This window comes from Phyllobates terribilis, unplaced genomic scaffold (genome assembly GCF_046119375.1).
Source record: "Phyllobates terribilis strain yellow unplaced genomic scaffold, ASM4611937v1 Scaffold_86__1_contigs__length_6382490, whole genome shotgun sequence".
Taxonomy (NCBI): domain Eukaryota; kingdom Metazoa; phylum Chordata; class Amphibia; order Anura; family Dendrobatidae; genus Phyllobates; species Phyllobates terribilis.
This window is the reverse complement of record NW_027362846.1, coordinates 244652-263500: the sequence shown is the minus strand read 5'-3', so window position 1 is coordinate 263500 and position 18849 is coordinate 244652.

Here is an 18849-nt window from a genome sequence, read left to right as displayed (position 1 = left end):
CAGAAACTTCAGAAAATAGAGCCGGGGCAGTGGAAGGCTAAGTCGGTGCCATTGAGGACCAGATAGCTGATGCAAGCAATGAGAACAGGCTTGCAGAACAGAAAATATCAGCACTGCTGGCAGAAACAGATGATCTTGAAAATAGGTCAAGGCTCAATGATATACCACTTATTGGTGTGACTGAAAAAAATAGAAGGCTCCTTTCCTACTGAATTCTTTGAAAACTGGCTGAAATTAATAATCAGGCTTGAAACCTTAACCCTCTATAAGCTGTAGAACGAGCTCATAGAGTGCTCATCTTCCTCCTGGGCTTCCACGAAGACCTGTGCTGGCTAAAGTTTTACACTACCGGGACAAAGATATTATCCTGCGACAGGCAAGGCATCACCCAGATGTAACAATCAGTGGGTCCAAAATCTAGATCTTTACAGATTATTCTATAGAAGTGCAGAAACATAGAGCCAGATTCATTGATATCAAAAACATCTGAGAGATCTGCACGTTCCATATTCAATAATTATATTTAATAAACCTTTCTGAATTGACGTCTTCAATAAACCAGCAGCACTAATTATCCACAAATTTCTCTATTATCAAGGGAACGGCTCATGTTACAAATTATTAGACAAACAGGAGGATCCATTATGGACATGGACAGTTCTACAAACATTTCCTAATGACAATAAGTTTACACTTGAATGGGACTCTAATTTAAATAATTGTCTGCACATTATGTTAACATGTTTACATAAAAAGAGAACACAATTGTATGAAACTGCAACTGAAAAAGTTTTATATCTTTAGCTAAGGACTGAAGACCTGGGGTCTTCCGTTGGCATAATACTACTCAGACAACACAGTGTGAGGGTAAATCAGCGTGGCAATATTTTATTGAACCACCAAACGGACATTAACCAGAACAGTCAAAGCAAATACCCAAGGTGGTACAACATTACACAGTCTTTCCTTCCGCTGACCCGTCGTGGATAGAACTGTAATTTTGGGACTTCCAGGGTCAACTACCTCAACCAGTGGCCACCACTTTTGGTGGGCGCCCACAGAAAGGAGGTAGCAGCAAGCCTAGGAAGCTGACAGTCCATTGAGGTACAAGTCCAGGAGACCCAAGAGTCCCACTCTGGCCTCTCCGAGAGTTTCCATGGGTTCCAGGCGACCAGAAGGTCCCACCTGGCAACCCCAAATAACATATCAATGGGGCCAGGTGACTTCATTGTCCCAACCTGGTCTCCCCAAATGTATTCATGGGTTCTCTGATGGTCAATGGAGCAGATCCGTATCCTTCCAGTCAGGGCTGTACATCCTTAGACCAGAATCGTGTAGAATCCAAATCTGTGTCTCTCTGGATTGAGCCGTGCTACCAAGCTGATGCCCAGAAGACTGTGACTGATTTTTGATTCTCTCTTTCAATTCTCACTGCTACAGAGGCATATGTCCCCTAAATAGTTACAGTTGTAACTATTCACGTACGCATCCACAGGTCAAGGATTAGGGAGGGTATTATTCCACAGGGCTCATGTCTCATTGTTTGAGCATTTAATCAATTTATATAGTTGGTATAGCAGGGGGCTCTTGTAAATCAACATCTAGATGGCTTTAGTACAATATGCAATTAGCATAGTAACAAACATCATTGTTTAAAAAAAAAAGAGACATTAACATTCAGCTTTATACTAATAATCGTATGTCCTTCTTGACCAGCCACAGAAATACACATACATTCACAAGTCAACACAAACAGAATAGAGGATTTCTCTTGGCTTAACAAATGTAGACTTATGTCTGATTAAGATAAAAAGCTGTTTTGTCAAAAGGACCTATTAAGGTTTGAATCTCATCCATAATATAAAAAAAAAATTCTAACACTATCACATCCATATTACAATTGGAACATGAGCCAATAATGAATAAATCTAAAAAAACTGCAACGAGACAGGGATGATTATCGTATTATAAAAAAAGAAAGAAACACAAAGTGTTCCCTGAGTGATCGAACAAAAATCTAAAATTTCTCTTCCTATACAACTAAAGGACAAGGCTAATGAATGTATTGATACAGATAAAAAAAAATGTTGAAAAAAATGAAAATAATAAGATTCAACCGAAGATAACAAATAACAAAATAATTGAGAAAGTCCTACCAAATAGAATTGGACCTTTATCAATTGCAACAGTTGAATCTACAAAAAGTACTGTGAACAGGAGAACAAATTTGACAAACACTCCTCCTATACAAAATTCAAATACACTGCTTCCATCTTCTGAATGGAAAACCTCTACCTTCATTTTGGTTCTTAATGTAAAAAAACATCTAGACAACATTAGACTACAAATAGAATAAATGAAGAAAGGGAAAGTGCTCGTGTAAGTAAAAATAAAACTGAGACAACTAGTAGCAATAAATTAAATGTCTAATTCCACCTAATGAAATTGAATCTCTTGCTCTAATCGAATTCTAAGATCCCATTTCTACTCCACTACTGGACCTCTCAATATATGACACTACATCAGACATTGTTTCCTCTACTAAAAAAACAAGCAATACTATTATAGTGGACAATACCACAACTGGTAATAAAGTTCTGGTACCTTTTTTACCCCGAGCTGTGTCTCCCAAGAAAGGGCAATTAACCAATACTTCTCCCCCAAACCAGAGGAAGAAAAAAACTACTAGAGGAACGCGAGGAGGAAGAAAAGAGGGAAAATAAACCTACCCCAAGCCCCAAACAATAATACCCACAAATATTTTTAATCTGTCGGACTACCTTTTATCAAATGATGTTATCAAAATAACTTTCCTTTTGTCGCACAAACAAACCCAAAGGCTTTGATCTTTTTTTAAATCTTCAGGTATTTACGAGGAAAATGACTGATTACAAAAACATTTTACAATAAATAAAGTGAGAGAACAGCCTGTTTTATCTTCATCACAAACTGATTTACAATTTCATATGAATGTATAAACAAAATCCCATTTTTATCCGATCGAGAGTAAGGGACATCACATTAGCACCTTCCATGATATAGTTCTTGATAAATTAAAAGAACTTACAATTAAAGGAGGCCCACCACAAAAAATAAAAATAATCATTCAATATCTGAGAAAAAAGCCCTACAATCCTTATGTAATAATGACAACTTAGTCATTAGAGCTGCTGACAAAGGGGGAGGGGGTATAGTAATACAAAACTGCACAGATTATTGCAGGGAAGCATACAGGATAATATCAGATGTGGAATACTATCAGACAATTCCGTCAGAACCTTTACCTAAAGTGATGCCAATAAACAATAGTTTGTTCAACAGAGCAATGGAGGAAAATATATTAAATCTAAAAGAAAAAAGGTTTCTCTTAATCAAAAATCCCTCTAGTCCCTTCTTTTATCACCTTCCAAAAATCCATAATAGTCTTACCAATCCCCCTGGAAGACCTATAATATCAGGCATTGGATCTCTGACGAGCAATCTATCAGAATATATTGACAAAATAATGCAGGATCATGTGTCAAAACTACCTAAATATCTAAAAGATTCTACACAACTAATTCAACTTCTACATGAGATACAATGGGAACCGAATTATGTTTTTCTCACATTAGATGTATCATCTTTATATTCAAATATATTAATTATTGGATTGACATGTTTCAAAAAATATTTGGCCTTTGTCAGATTGTACAGTAGACAAATCCTTCATCTACACAGGGCTATCCTTTATTTAAAAAAATTATTATTTTACATTTGAAGGTGAACATTACCATCAGACGCGAGGCAATGCGATGGGTTCAAAGGTCGCACCAACCTACGCAAATCTATTCATAGGGGTATATGAGGAGATTTTTATTCAAAATAATAAATGTAAAAAGTATATAACTTTATATAAAAGGTTCATTGATGACCCGTTCTTTATATGGGACAATTGTAACAATAACATGCAATCCTTTATTAGCTACATAAATTCTAATAATTGGGTATTTCCTTCTCACCCCTATATGATTTTGTAAATATTAATTTTTTGGATATAAATGTGTTTATTAAGGAATATTCCATATGTACGAAAACCTTTTTTTAAAAAGTTGACACAAACCGTTATATCCATTATAAAAGCGGACATTATGTGAAGTGGCTGTGAATTGTAGGGTTGATATTGATTTTATCCATACACTAGAAAAATCTGTTCAGAGGTCAGCTTAGGGTTTACTTCATACACACACAGATTGCCAAAGGCCAATAGAGATCCCGAATATAGACCTAAAAATAAAACAGAACTTTTATTTCACTTATTAGATATAACGGAAGGATACATACACTAAAAACACACAGTGCTGGATATTGTAATTCTTTCAGCGAAGGGTTACATAACCCATAACTACTAAAGTGCTTGTGCTTCTATATTGATGGTTGTGTATCAATTATTTATTATAATTCTTGGGGACCAGTCCTCAGTCCAATCTTATTCCGTGCGTTCTGATCATTCAGTATTGAGATTTTTATTTGTTCTAGACTAGGATGTAGGGAATTATGGAGTACATAACTAGGATATAGGGACTAGGATATAGGGAATAATGCTGTACATAACTGGGATATAGGGACTAGGATATAGGGAATTATGCTGTACATAACTAGGATATAGGGACTAGAATATAGGGAATAATGCTGTACATAACTAGGATATAGGGACTAGGATATAGGGAATTATGCTGTACATAACTGGGATATAGGAACTAGGATATAGGGAATTATGCTGTACATAACTGGGATATAGGGAATTATGCTGTACATAACTGGGATATAGGGACTAGGATATAGGGAATTATGCTGTACATAACTGGGATATAGGGACTAGGATATAGGGAATTATGCTGTACATGACTAGGATATAGGGAATTATGCTGTACATGACTAGGATATAGGGAATTATGCTGTACATAACTAGGATATAGGGAATTATGCTGTACATAACTGGGATATAGGGACTAGGATATAGGGAATTATGCAGTACATAACTGGGATATAGGGACTAGGATATAGGGAATTATGCTGTACATAACTGGGATATAGGGAATTATGCTGTACATAACTGGGATATAGGGACTAGGATATAGGGAATTATGCTGTACATGACTAGGATATAGGGAATTATGCTGTACATAACTAGGATATAGGGAATTATGCTGTACATAACTGGGATATAGGGACTAGGATATAGGGAATTATGCAGTACATAACTGGGATATAGGGACTAGGATATAGGGAATTATGCTGTACATAACTGGGATATAGGGAATTATGCTGTACATAACTGGGATATAGGGACTAGGATATAGGGAATTATGCAGTACATAACTGGGATATAGGGACTGGGATATAGGGAATTATGCTGTACATAACTAGGATATAGGGACTAGGATATAGGGAATTATGCCGTACATAACTAGGATATAGGGACTAGGATATAGGGAATTATGCTGTACATAACTAGGATATAGGGACTAGGATATAGGGAATTATGCTGTACATAACTGGGATATAGGGATTAGGATATAGGGAATTATGCAGTACATAACTGGGATATAGGGAATTCTGCTGTACATAACTAGGATACAGGGACTAGGATATAGGGAATTATGCTGTACATAACTAGGATATAGGGAATTATGCAGTACATAACTGGGATATAGGGACTAGGATATAGGGAATCATGCTGTACATAACTAGGATATAGGGAATTATGCTGTACATAACTGGGATATAGGGACTAGGATATAGGGAATTATGCTGTACATAACTAGGATATAGGGACTAGGATATAGGGAATTATGCTGTACATAACTGGGATGAAGGGACTAGGATATAGGAAATTATGCTGTACATAACTGGGATATAGGGATTAGGATATAGGGAATTATGCAGTACATAACTGGGATATAGGGAATTCTGCTGTACATAACTAGGATACAGGGACTAGGATATAGGGAATTATGCTGTACATAACTAGGATATAGGGAATTATGCAGTACATAACTGGGATATAGGGACTAGGATATAGGGAATCATGCTGTACATAACTAGGATATAGGGACTAGGATATAGGGAATTATGCTGTACATAACTGGGATATAGGGACTAGGATATAGGGAATTATGCTGTACATAACTAGGATATAGGGACTAGGATATAGGGAATTATGCTGTACATAACTGGGATGAAGGGACTAGGATATAGGAAATTATGCTGTACATAACTGGGATATAGGGACTAGGATATAGGGAATTATGCAGTACATAACTGGGATATAGGGACTGGGATATAGGGAATTATGCTGTACATAACTAGGATATAGGGACTAGGATATAGGGAATTATGCTGTACATAACTAGGATATAGGGACTAGGATATAGGGAATTATGCTGTACATAACTAGGATATAGGGACTAGGATATAGGGAATTATGCTGTACATAACTGGGATATAGGGATTAGGATATAGGGAATTATGCTGTACATAACTGGGATATAGAGACTTGGATATAGGGAATTATGCTGTACATAACTGGGATATAGGGAATTCTGCTGTACATAACTAGGATACAGGGACTAGGATATAGGGAATTATGCTGTACATAACTAGGATATAGGGAATTATGCAGTACATAACTGGGATATAGGGACTAGGATATAGGGAATCATGCTGTACATAACTAGGATATAGGGACTAGGATATAGGGAATTATGCTGTACATAACTGGGATATAGGGACTAGGATATAGGGAATTATGCTGTACATAACTAGGATATAGGGACTAGGATATAGGGAATTATGCTGTACGTAACTGGGATATAGGGACTAGGATATAGGGAATTGTGCTGTACATAACTAGGATATAGGGACTAGGATATAGGGAATTATGCTGTACATAACTAGGATATAGGGAATTATGCTGTACATAACTAGGATATAGGGAATTATGCAGTACATAACTTGGATATAGGGACCAGGATATAGGGAATTATGCTGTACATAACTGGTATATAGGGACTAGGATATAGGGAATTATGCAGTACATAGCTAGGATATATGGACTAGGATATAGGGAATTATGCTGTACATAACTAGGATATAAGGAATTATGCTGTACATAACTAGGATATGGGGACTAGGATATAGGGAATTATGCTGTACATAACTGGGATATAGGGACTAGGATATAGGGAATTATGCAGTACATAACTAGGATATAGAGAATTATGCAGTACATAACTAGGATATAGGGACTAGGATATAGAGAATTATGCAGTACTTAACTGGGATATAGGGACTAGGATATAGGGAATTATGCAGTACATAACTGGAATATAGGGACTAGGATATAGAGAATTATGCTGTACATAACTAGGATATAGGGACTAGGATATAGGGAATTATGCAGTACATAACTAGGATATAGGAACTAGGATATAGGGAATTATGCAGTACATAACTAGGATATAGGAACTAGGATATAGGGAATTATGCTGTACATAACTGGGATATAGGGACTAGGATATAGGGAATTATGCAGTACATAACTGGGATATAGGGTCTAGGATATAGGGAATTATGCTGTACATAACTGGGATATAGGGACTAGGATATAGGGAATTATGCAGTACATAACTAGGATAAAGGGAATTATGCTGTACATAACTGGGATATAGGGATTAGGATATAGGGAATTATGCTGTACATAACTGGGATAAAGGGACTAGGATATAGGGAATTATGCTGTACATAACTGGGATATAGGGACTAGGATATAGGGAATTATGCTGTACATAACTAGGATATAGGGACTAGGATATAGGGAATTATGCAGTACATAACTAGGATATAGGGACTAGGATATAGGGAATTATGCAGTACATAGCTAGGATATAGGGAATTATGCTGTACATAGCTAGGATATAGGGAATTATGCAGTACATAACTAGGATATAGGTACTAGGATATAGGGAATTATGCAGTACATAGCTAGGATATAGGGAATTATGCTGTACATAACTGTGATTTAGGGACTAGGATATAGGGAATTATGCAGTACTTAACTAGGACAAATGGAATTATGCTGTACATAACTGGGATATAGGGTCTAGGATATAGGGAATTATGCTGTACATAACTGGGATATAGGGACTAGGATATAGGGAATTATGCAGTACATAACTGGGATATAGGGACTAGGATATAGGGAATTATGCTGTACATAACTGGGATATAGGGACTAGGATATAGGGAATTATGCAGTACATAACTAGGATAAAGGGAATTATGCTGTACATAACTGGGATATAGGGACTAGGATATAGGGAAGTATGCAGTACATAACTAGGATATAGGGAATTATGCTGTACATAACTGGGATAAAGGGACTAGGATATAGGGAATTGTGCTGTACATAACTAGGATATAGGTAATTATGCAGTACATAACCAACAGGGACTGCTCAAATGGAGCAACACTGATCCTATAGTAAATCCGCAGTCTACAGTTTCCATATGTAGGAAACTATTTAGATCACAGTTGGTAATCGTTTATATCCTAGTTAGTCCTATAGGTCTTCCACCATATCCTTCCTTAATCAGCAGTTCGCATCGGCTTTTACTGTCACCACTAAATCAGATCTCTTAGACTTATGATCTGTAGCACTTATTAGTAGTGTTGAGCATTCCGATACTGAAATATCGGGTATCGGCCAATATTCGCGGTATCGGAATTCCGATACTTAATTCCGATACTTTTGCAATATCGTATACCGGAATCGGAAGTTCCCATAATGCAATGAGCCATTTTCATTTTATTCAGCCAATGAGGATCCTAAGAAGTGTGGGCACATCCTGTTAGGCATGTAGGCATCTAAACTAATGGCATGGCTGTGATTGGCTGCTAAAATGATGTCATGATGCACTATAAAAGCCGCCGCCGCCATTTTCAGCTCACTCTGCTGTGAATTCAGTTAGGGATAGGACGCTGTTGTTCTGAGGGACAGTTTTAGCTACCTATTTGGTCTATTCTGCTTTACCCAAGCTACTTTATAAATCGCTGTGCCTTGCAGTGCTAGTGCACAGTTCTCTGTGCTGTTCACCGCTTTCTGCAAGGTCTCTGTGTGTGTGAGTGCAGCTCACCCTGTAATGTGTGCTTCAGCCACGTCTGGTTATAGTGCACTCAGTGTGTGTCACTGCCTCATACATTGTCCTTTTTTGCCAATTCATAATTTTTCCTATTATCTCCTATTAGTGTGGTGGTTCCATCCGTATTCAGCTAAATTGGTTCCAAACACACTATATAGGAGTAGATAGAGAATTTTTTTTGGTCTTGCAGCGCTAGTGCACAGTGCTCTGCATCTGTACTGTTCACCGCTGTCTGCAAGGTCTGGTGTGTGAGTGCAGCTCACCCTGTAGTGTGTGCTTCAACCACGTCTGGTTGTAGTGCACTCAGTGTGTGTCACTGCCTCATACATTGTCCTTTTTTGCCAATTCATAATTTTTCCTGATATCTCCTATTAGTGTGGTGGTTCCATCCGTATTTAGCTAAATTGGTTCCAAACACACTATATAGGAGTAGTTAGAGGAGCCTTTCTGCAGCATTGGGCCCTGCAGCCCCAGCCAGATTAGTATTAGCCTATTTTTTGTAGCCTCATCTATTGCATTGTAGGTTACCTTCCTACATTGTAATAGCTACAAAAAGTTTGTGATACTATCGTTATTACATCTTTAGGCACATCCAGTGTCTTTTTGTGACAAAAAAAACCTAAATAAAGTTCACCAAACACTCCACTTTATAGTTGTGTAGGCCACATTAGCTCATATTAAAGTCTAGTCCACACTTTATAAAATTAATGTTTCTTATACCTGTTAGCAGCTGTTCAGGAATAAGCACACTAAGCCCTTAGTACTTTTCTGCCTATCTTTATCAGTCTACCAAGATGAAGAAGGCAGGGAGTAAGGCATGTGGTCGTGGGCGTGGGCGTGGAGTTTCTGCAGGGAGAGGACGTCAGGATTCTGTGCCTGCAGGGAGAGGACGTGGGGATTCTGTGCCTGCTGCGGGCACCAGTGACTCAGCATCCCCCAGTTTTACCAGGGAACAGTCCTTTATGCGCAGCTTTGTAGGAGCTAGCCGTACCCCACTGCTGCGGGAGGACCAAATTGAAGCCGTTGTCGGATGGATGGCAGCTAACGCATCGACTTCAATTAGTTCCAGATCCTCTCAGGTCCTGAGCGCTGAAGAGCACCCATCTGTCTCTTCCACCTGCCAAATTGCCCAGGCAGTCAGAGAGCCCTGGACAGGAGCCATCTCTACTTCTGTTCTCTGAATCTCTTGGCTTGGAAAGAGGGGGCCAGCCAAGCAGAATTCGAGAATTTGAAGAAGAGGTAGTATGCAGTGATGCGCAACCGTTTTGTCTCTCTGAATCTGAAGAGGCGGGTGGGCCAGTGCCTATGGTCAGCAGCACACCTCAGTACGCATCTGATGATGAGACTCAGGTGCCACTTTCTGGTGCGTACTGTGCTGTCGAGACTACCCAGGAGAAGCAGTTGTTTTAAGAGGGTGGTGTAGATGATGAGGTCCTTGACCCATCATGGCGTGAGGGACAGGAAGGTGGTGGGAGCAGCTCTGAGGAAGAGATTCCCCGAACAGCCCAAAAAGGAGGGAGAGGGAGGGGGCAGACTTGGTTGCCTGTAGCCTCCACTTCGGCACCCATTAGGAGCATGGCTCTTCCAAAATCCAAAGCGGGCGCTCCCAAGACTTGCAGTGCCTGGTCCTTTTTTGACACAGTTGCAGATGACATTTGCTTTGTCAAATGCAAGCTGTGTAATCAGAAGGTGAAAAGAGGAAAAAGTGTCAGCAACCTCAATACCACAAATATGTGGAAACATGTGTGGACCAAGCACGTGGTGGAGTTACAAAAACACATTGAAGACCTAGGCCAACCTACAGCGCCACCTACCACCTATTCAGCTCGTGTTGTAGCCTCTTCCTCCAGCTCACACACAGCTGGTTCGGCTTCCTCACAGGATCGCCATGGAAGAATCTCTGGCACTGTTGTACAGAGACACAGTGTAATTCCACCCACAGCACCACTTTCCCAGTCATCCTCACACTCCCATGCCAGTCTACAGCCATCGTTAGCACAGGCATGGGAGAAAAGGCGCCCATACTCGGCAAACCACCCCCGAGCACAGGCTCTGAATGCTGGCATTGCTAAACTACTGGCCCTTGAAATGCTATCATTCAGGCTGGTGGAGACTGACACATTCCGTAACTTTATGGCATTGGCAGTCCCACAATACAACGTGCCCAGCCGCTTTTATTTCAGCAGGCAAGCCGTCCCTGCCCTGCAACATCATGTGGAGGGAAAAATTAAACATGCGCTACAAAACGCCGTCAGTAGCAAGGTCCACCTGACCACCGATGCGTGGACCAGTAAGCATGGACAGGGACGATACCTTTCCCTCACTGCCCATTGGGTAAATGTTGTGGAGCCGGGTACAGATCTTGAGAGTGACGCTGTACGTGTTCTGCCAACTCCAAGGATTGCAGGAATCCAGTCTGTACACATTGACTCCTCCTCATACTCCAGTTCCTCTGAATCAGCGCTGCAGGAGCCGTCACGGTCTTCCTCCGCATCGACCCGTGAACGGTTACCTGTTATGGTGAGCAATATGAGCACAGCCGTGGCCAAACGTCAACAGGCCGTATTAAAATTAATTTCTTTGGGGAATCGAAGCCACACAGCGCAGGAGCTCTGGAATGCCATCAAGCAGCAGAGCGACGTGTGGTTTGTGCCAGCGAATCTCCAGCCAGGCATGGTAGTGTGTGACAATGGCCGAAATCTGGTGGCAGCTCTGGGCCTAGGCAACCTCACTCACATCCCATGTCTGGCACATGTGCTCAACTTGGTCGTGCAGAGTTTTTTGAGGGACTATCCGGATCTTGATGCACTGCTTCACAAGGTCCGAATAGAGTGCGCTCACTTGCGGCGTTCCAGCAATGCAAGATCACGCATTGCAGCTCTGCAGCGCCGATTACGTCTTCCGGAACATCGCATCATATGTGACCTACCCACCAGGTGGAATTCAACGTTACATATGTTGGAGAGGTTGTGTGAGCAGCAGGCAGCAGTAATGGAGTACCAGCTGCAGCAGGCGCAAACAAGTCGCAGTGCGCGCCGTTTACACTTCACCACCACTGAGTGGGCCTCCATGAAGGACATTAGCCACGTTTTGCGTGCCTTCGATTATTCCACGCTTATGGCGAGTGCAGATGATGCACTAGTCAGCATGACTATCCCCCTTATCTGCCTGCTTGAAAAAACACTGCAAGCACTAAGGGACGAGGTTTTGGAAGAGGTGGAGGATGAGGAGTCACAAATGCCATCTGCTTCTCTACAGTCTGCGCAACGTGGTTCCTCACAAAGGCCTAGGCAGGGGACACTTTGTGAGGAGGATGAGGAGGAGTCAATGGATGAGGAAGACATCTGTCCAGAGGAGGGAGGTACACAATGCTCTAGTAGTCAGTATCTAGAGCGAGGGTGGGGTGATGCAGAGCAGGCAGAGATCACGCCTCAAGCAGGGGACAGCGTTTCTTGGCCAGTTGGCAGTCTGCAGCACATGGTTGATTTCATGCTGCAGTGCCTGAGAAACGACCGCCGCATCGCCCACATTCTCAACACGGCTGATTATTTGGTGTCCACCCTCCTAGATCCTCGCTACCGGGACAACTTACAAAGCCTCATAACACCGTTGAACCGGGAGCGTAAAATGCAGGAGTACCAAGACGCACTGGTGCATTCCATCATGTTCTCCATTCCAACCGAGAGCAGTGCTGCTAGTGCTTTACAAAGCAGCTCAGTGCGTCGAGGCAGTGGAGGAAGCTCTGCACAAAGAGGGAGCAGAAGCAGCGCCTCAGCACAAGGCAAGACCAGTATGGCCGAAATGTGGCAAAGTTTTGTGTCCCCGCCGCCACAAATGTCTACACCATCACAGACGGCTCCAGTCAGCAGGAAGCAACGTTTCCGTCAGATGGTGACAGACTACATGTCTTGCCCTCTTAGTGTACTCCCAGACGGCTCTTCTCCCTTCAAGTTTTGGGTCTGTAAGCTGGATACATGGCCAGAGCTTAGTCAGTATGCATTGGAGGTGCTAGCTTGCCCTGCTGCTAGTGTATTATCGGAACGCGTCTTTAGTGCCGCAGGTGGTGTACTAACAGACCGTCGCATGCGACTATCCTCCGATAACGTTGACCGGCTTACTTTTCTCAAAATGAACAAGGCCTGGATCTCTCATGAATTTGCCAGTCCTCTTCCAGAATAAATAATTGGTTGGCAACAGTATCCAGGTCTCCTGTTCTGTTCATGTTTCTACCACCTGAACTGTAATCCCTGAGCTCCAACACCGCCAGTTGGCGCTCGGAAGTGCCGTCTGCACAGTCAACACTTGCTGCCGTGTCATTGGGGTTCAGTAACGTCAGCTGTTCCCCGGCTGTGCGGACGGCAATTTCTCCTGCTCTGTCCACATTCTCACTACTACAGATTTTAAAGTTGCTCCAATTACACCTCTGGCTCCTCTGTTTTCAGTATTATCCCTGAGCTACAACACCGCCAGTTGGCGCTTGGAAGTGCCGTCTGCACAGTCAACACTTGCTGCCGTTTTATTGGGGTTCAGTAACGTCAGCTGTTCCCCTGCTGTGCGGACGGCAATTTCTCCTGCTCTGTCCACATCCACTGTACTACTGATTTAAAACCTCCTCCAAATACACCTCTGGCTCCTCTGTTCTCAGTATTATCCCTGAGCTCCAACACCGCCAGTTGGCGCTCGGAAGTGCCGTCTGCACAGTCAACACTTGCTGCCGTGTTATTGGGGTTCGGTAACGTCAGCTGTTCCCCTGCTGTGCGGACGGTAATTTCTCCTGCTTTGTCCACATCCACTGTACTACTGATTTAAAACCTCCTCCAAATACACCTCTGGCTCCTCTGTTTTTAGTATTTACCCTGGGCTCCAATACCGCTAGTTGCTGCTCAGAAGTGCCGTCTGCACAGTCAACGCTTGCTCCAGTGTTATTGGGGTTCAGTAACGTCAGCTGTTCCCCTGCTGTGTGTCCGGCAAATTCTCCTGCTTTGTCCACATCCACTGTACTACTGATTTAAAACTTGCTCCAATTACACCTCTGGCTCTACTCTGTTTTTAGTATTTACCCTGGGTTCCAGCACCGCCAGCTGGTTCTCGGTAGTTCCATTTGCTCTTGTACCTTCTACTACCCATCCAGGTTCCAGTACCGTCAGCTGGTTCTCGGCAGTGCCTTTGGATTAGGTGCCTCCTTCTCGGTATCCAAGTTCCACCAACGTCTGCTGGTTCTTGGTAGTGCTTTCTGGCACAGGTACCTCCTGCTTAGTAACCGAGTTCCAGTACCGTCAGCTGGTCTTCGGGAGTTCCATTGGCTCTTGTACCTTCTGCTACCCATCCGGGTTCCAGTACCGTCAGCTGGTCCTCGGTAGTTCCATTTGCTCTTGTACCTTCTACTACCCATCCGGGTTCCAGTACCATCAGCTGGTTCTCGGCAGTGACTTTGGCACGGTACTCCCTCCTGCCCAGCCTGGTTCCAGCACGCCAGCTGTTTCCGGGTAGTGTCAACGTCACTTTGCCTCCAATGCGTTGTCCTGTCGTGTTGCGGTCGGGTTAGCCGACTCTATGGTGCCTGCAGTTTAGGTGACTCCTATGTGGGCTGCGGGATCTGGCAATGAAGGCTGGTTCCATAGTGCCAATAGGACAAGCACCCCCTGTAGGACTGTGGGTTTTGGTAACTGCGGCCGGCTCGCGGCCTTGAACTTTTTTTTACATGGGTACCTTCTGCTACCCATCCGGGTTCCAGTACCGTCAGCTGGTTCTCGGCAGTGCCTTTGGATTAGGTGCCTCCTTCTCGATATCCAAGTTCCACCAACGTCTGCTGGTCCTTGGTAGTGCTTTCTGGCACAGGTACCTCCTGCTTAGTAACCGAGTTCCAGTACCGTGAGCTGGTCTTCGGCAGTTCCATTGGCTCTTGTACCTTCTACTACCCATCCGGGTTCCAGTACCATCAGCTGGTTCTCGGCAGTGTCTTTGGCACGGGTACTCCCTCCTGCCCAGCCTGGTTCCAGCACGCCAGCTGTTTCCGGGTAGTGTCAACGTCACTTTGCCTCCAATGCGTTGTCCTGTCGTGTTGCGGTCGGGTTAGCCGACTCTATGGTGCCAGCAGTTTAGGTGACTCCTATGTGGGCTGCGGGATCTGGCAATGAAGGCTGGTTCCATAGTGCCAATAGGACAAGCACCCCCTGTAGGACTGTGGGTTTTGGTAACTGCGGCCGGCTCGCGGCCTTGAACTATTTTTTACATGGGTACCTTTTGCTACCCATCTAGGTTCCAGTACCGTCAGCAGGTTCTCGGCAGTGCCTTTGGATTAGGTGCCTACTTCTCGGTATCCAAGTTCCACCAACATCTGCTGGTCCTTGGTAGTGCTTTCTGGCACAGGTACCTCCTGCTTAGTAACCGAGTTCCAGTACCGTCAGCTGGTCTTTGGCAGTTCCATTGGCTCTTGTACCTTCTACTACCCATCCGGGTTCCAGTACCGTCAGCTGGTCCTCGGTAGTTCCATTTGCTCTTGTACCTTCTACTACCCATCCGGGTTCCAGTACCGTCAGCTGGTTCTCGACAGTGACTTTGGCACGGGTACTCCCTCCTGCCCAGCCTGGTTCCAGCACGCCAGCTGTTTCCGGGTAGTGTCAACGTCACTTTGCCTCCAATGCGTTGTCCTGTCATGTTGCGGTCGGGTTAGCCGACTCTATGGTGCCTGCAGTTTATGTGACTCCTATGTGGGCTGCGGGATCTGGCAATGAAGGCTGGTTCCATAGTGCCAATAGGACAAGCACCCGCTGTAGGACTGTGGGTTTTGGTAACTGCGGCCGGCTCGCGGCCTTGAACTTTTTTTTACATGGGTACCTTCTGCTACCCATCCGGGTTCCAGTACCGTCAGCTGGTTCTCGGCAGTGCCTTTGGATTAGGTGCCTCCTTCTCGGTATCCAAGTTCCACCAACGTCTGCTGGTCCTTGGTAGTGCTTTCTGGCACAGGTACCTCCTGCTTAGTAAACGAGTTCCAGTACCGTCAGCTGGTCTTCGGCAGTTCCATTGGCTCTTGTACCTTCTACTACCCATCCGGGTTCCAGTACCGTCAGCTGATTCTCAGCAGTGTCTTTGGCACAGGTACTCCCTCCTGCCCAGCCTGGTTCCAGCACGCCAGCTGTTTCCGGGTAGTGTCAACGTCACTTTGCCTCCAATGCGTTGTCCTGTCGTGTTGCGGTCGGGTTAGCCGACTCTATGGTGCCAGCAGTTTAGGTGACTCCTATGTGGGCTGCGGGATCTGGCAATGAAGGCTGGTTCCATAGTGCCAATAGGACAAGCACCCCCTGTAGGACTGTGGGTTTTGGTAACTGCGGCCGGCTCGCGGCCTTGAACTTTTTTTTACATGGGTACCTTCTGCTACCCATCCGGGTTCCAGTACCGTCAGCTGGTTCTCGGCAGTGCCTTTGGATTAGGTGCCTCCTTCTCGGTATCCAAGTTCCACCAACGTCTGCTGGTCCTTGGTAGTGCTTTCTGGCACAGGTACCTCCTGCTTAGTAACCGAGTTCCAGTACCGTCAGCTGGTCTTCGGCAGTTCCATTGGCTCTTGTACCTTCTGCTACCCATCCGGGTTCCAGTACCGTCAACTGGTCCTCGGTAGTTCGCTAGCTTTCTTGTACCTTCTGCTACATTTCCAAGTTCAAGCTTTTTGAAATGGTTCTTGGTAATCACTCTGGATCTCCCTGACGAGGACCCTGAAGACGAGGACCCTGAAGACCAACCCTAAGAAGACGAGGACCCCGAAGACGACGACCCTGAAGACGAGGACCCTGAAGACCACCCCGAAGACGACGACCCTGAAGACGAGGACCCTGAAGACCACCCCGAAGAAGACGAGGACCCTGAAGACCACCCTGAAGAAGACGATGACCCTGAAGACCACCCCGAAGAAAACGAGGACCCCGAAGACGAGGACCCAGAAGGATTTGCCGGTTTCTGAGCTATTGTAGAATTTACAATAAATATCACACATGAAATGTAAGAAGTGTAATCTTTGGCATTGTACTATTTATATTTCTTATCTGTGCATCATGAATTGTGGTATGTATTAAAGGGGCCCACCGAGACTCTTTCGTCCCGGGGCCCACGAAAACCTGGAGCCGACCCTGGTGCTAGCAAACAGACTCTGAAAAGTCATCTCAATAATACATCCGGGTCAGTCTGGGTTTATGCCCAATATGTCCACCACGATCAATCTCAGAAGGCTTTATATTAATATGCAAGCAAGGGCTGATAATATTGGTCAAAGGGTGATCCTGTCTTTGGACGCCACTAAGGCCTTTGACAGTGTAGAATGGCAATACTTGTGGGCTACGTTGAGGCAGATTGGCTTTGGTGACAAATTTATATAATGGGTGCAATTGCTTTATTCAGACCCAAAGACAAAAATAAGAGCGAATGGCTCTATGACTAATCATTTTTTGTTGCACAGAGGTACAAGGATGCCCCCTGTCTTCCTTAGTGATTGCAATAGCAATTGAAGTTCTTGCTGCAGTAATTAGTAAAACATCTTAGATAAATTTATTTAAATATGGGACCCATTGTATGCCGTTGATTTACTCTTATACCTAGGGTATGCTTGGTGGTCTCTGGACAGCACAATGGTATAAGGAATAAGTCTCTAGCGGACTTATTTCTTCCAAAGATGCTAAGGACTAGTGGGCACTCATTACGGGAGGCAGAATGATCATTCCGGCAAACAGGAAAGGGCTTTTTACAGTTAGAGCAGTCAGACTGTGGAACGCTTTACTATAAGAGGTAATAATGGCAGACACTATAACAACTTTTAAAAAAGAGCTGGATGATTTCCTCAGTAAACATAACATTGTGGGTTATAGATAATTTAGTGTCAACAAATGTGTAATTGGTGGAGAAAGCTTGAACTTGATGGACTTAGGTCTTTTTTCAACATAGGTAACATCCCCAACTTTCTGTATAGCGATCTCCACCCCAGGACATTCAGAACTTATCTTATAAAATACACCAAAATAGGGATGAAAACCATAATTGCAAAAAACAGTGAGGTTCTAGTGGACTGATTGATCTGACTCTTAAAGGCGAAATAAGCAATAGGTAAGAATGAAGACCAGTCCTCCTGCTGAGCCGCAACAAAACACCTTAAAATTTGTTCCAAAGATTGATTTATCCTTTCTGTCTGACCGTTGGTTTCAGGGTGGTAGGCACAGGAACATGACAAGTCAATCCCCAGTGTTTTACAAAACGCTCTCCAGAATTTGGAAGCAAATTGCGCTCCCCTATCAGACACAATGTTAAGAGGAATTCCATGCAATCTCACAACATGACAAATAAACAACCTGGAGAGGGTCTCAGCATTAGGTAACCCTGACAAGGGAACAAAATGAGCCTGTTTACTGAATCAGTCAACCACCACCCAAATAACAGTCTTCTCACCACACCGAGGCAAATCCATGATGAAATCCATGGACAGATGAGTCCACTGTCTTTCAGGAATTAGCAATGGTGCCAATTACCGGCCGGTCAGTTATGACAGACTTTATCTTGTGCACAAACTTCACAAGTGGATACAAAACCTTTAATATCATTATTCATAGATGGCCACCAAAAAGTCTATTAATAGCTTTCCGCATAGCTGTGACCTCAGGATGACCATTCAAGATGGAATCATGAAACT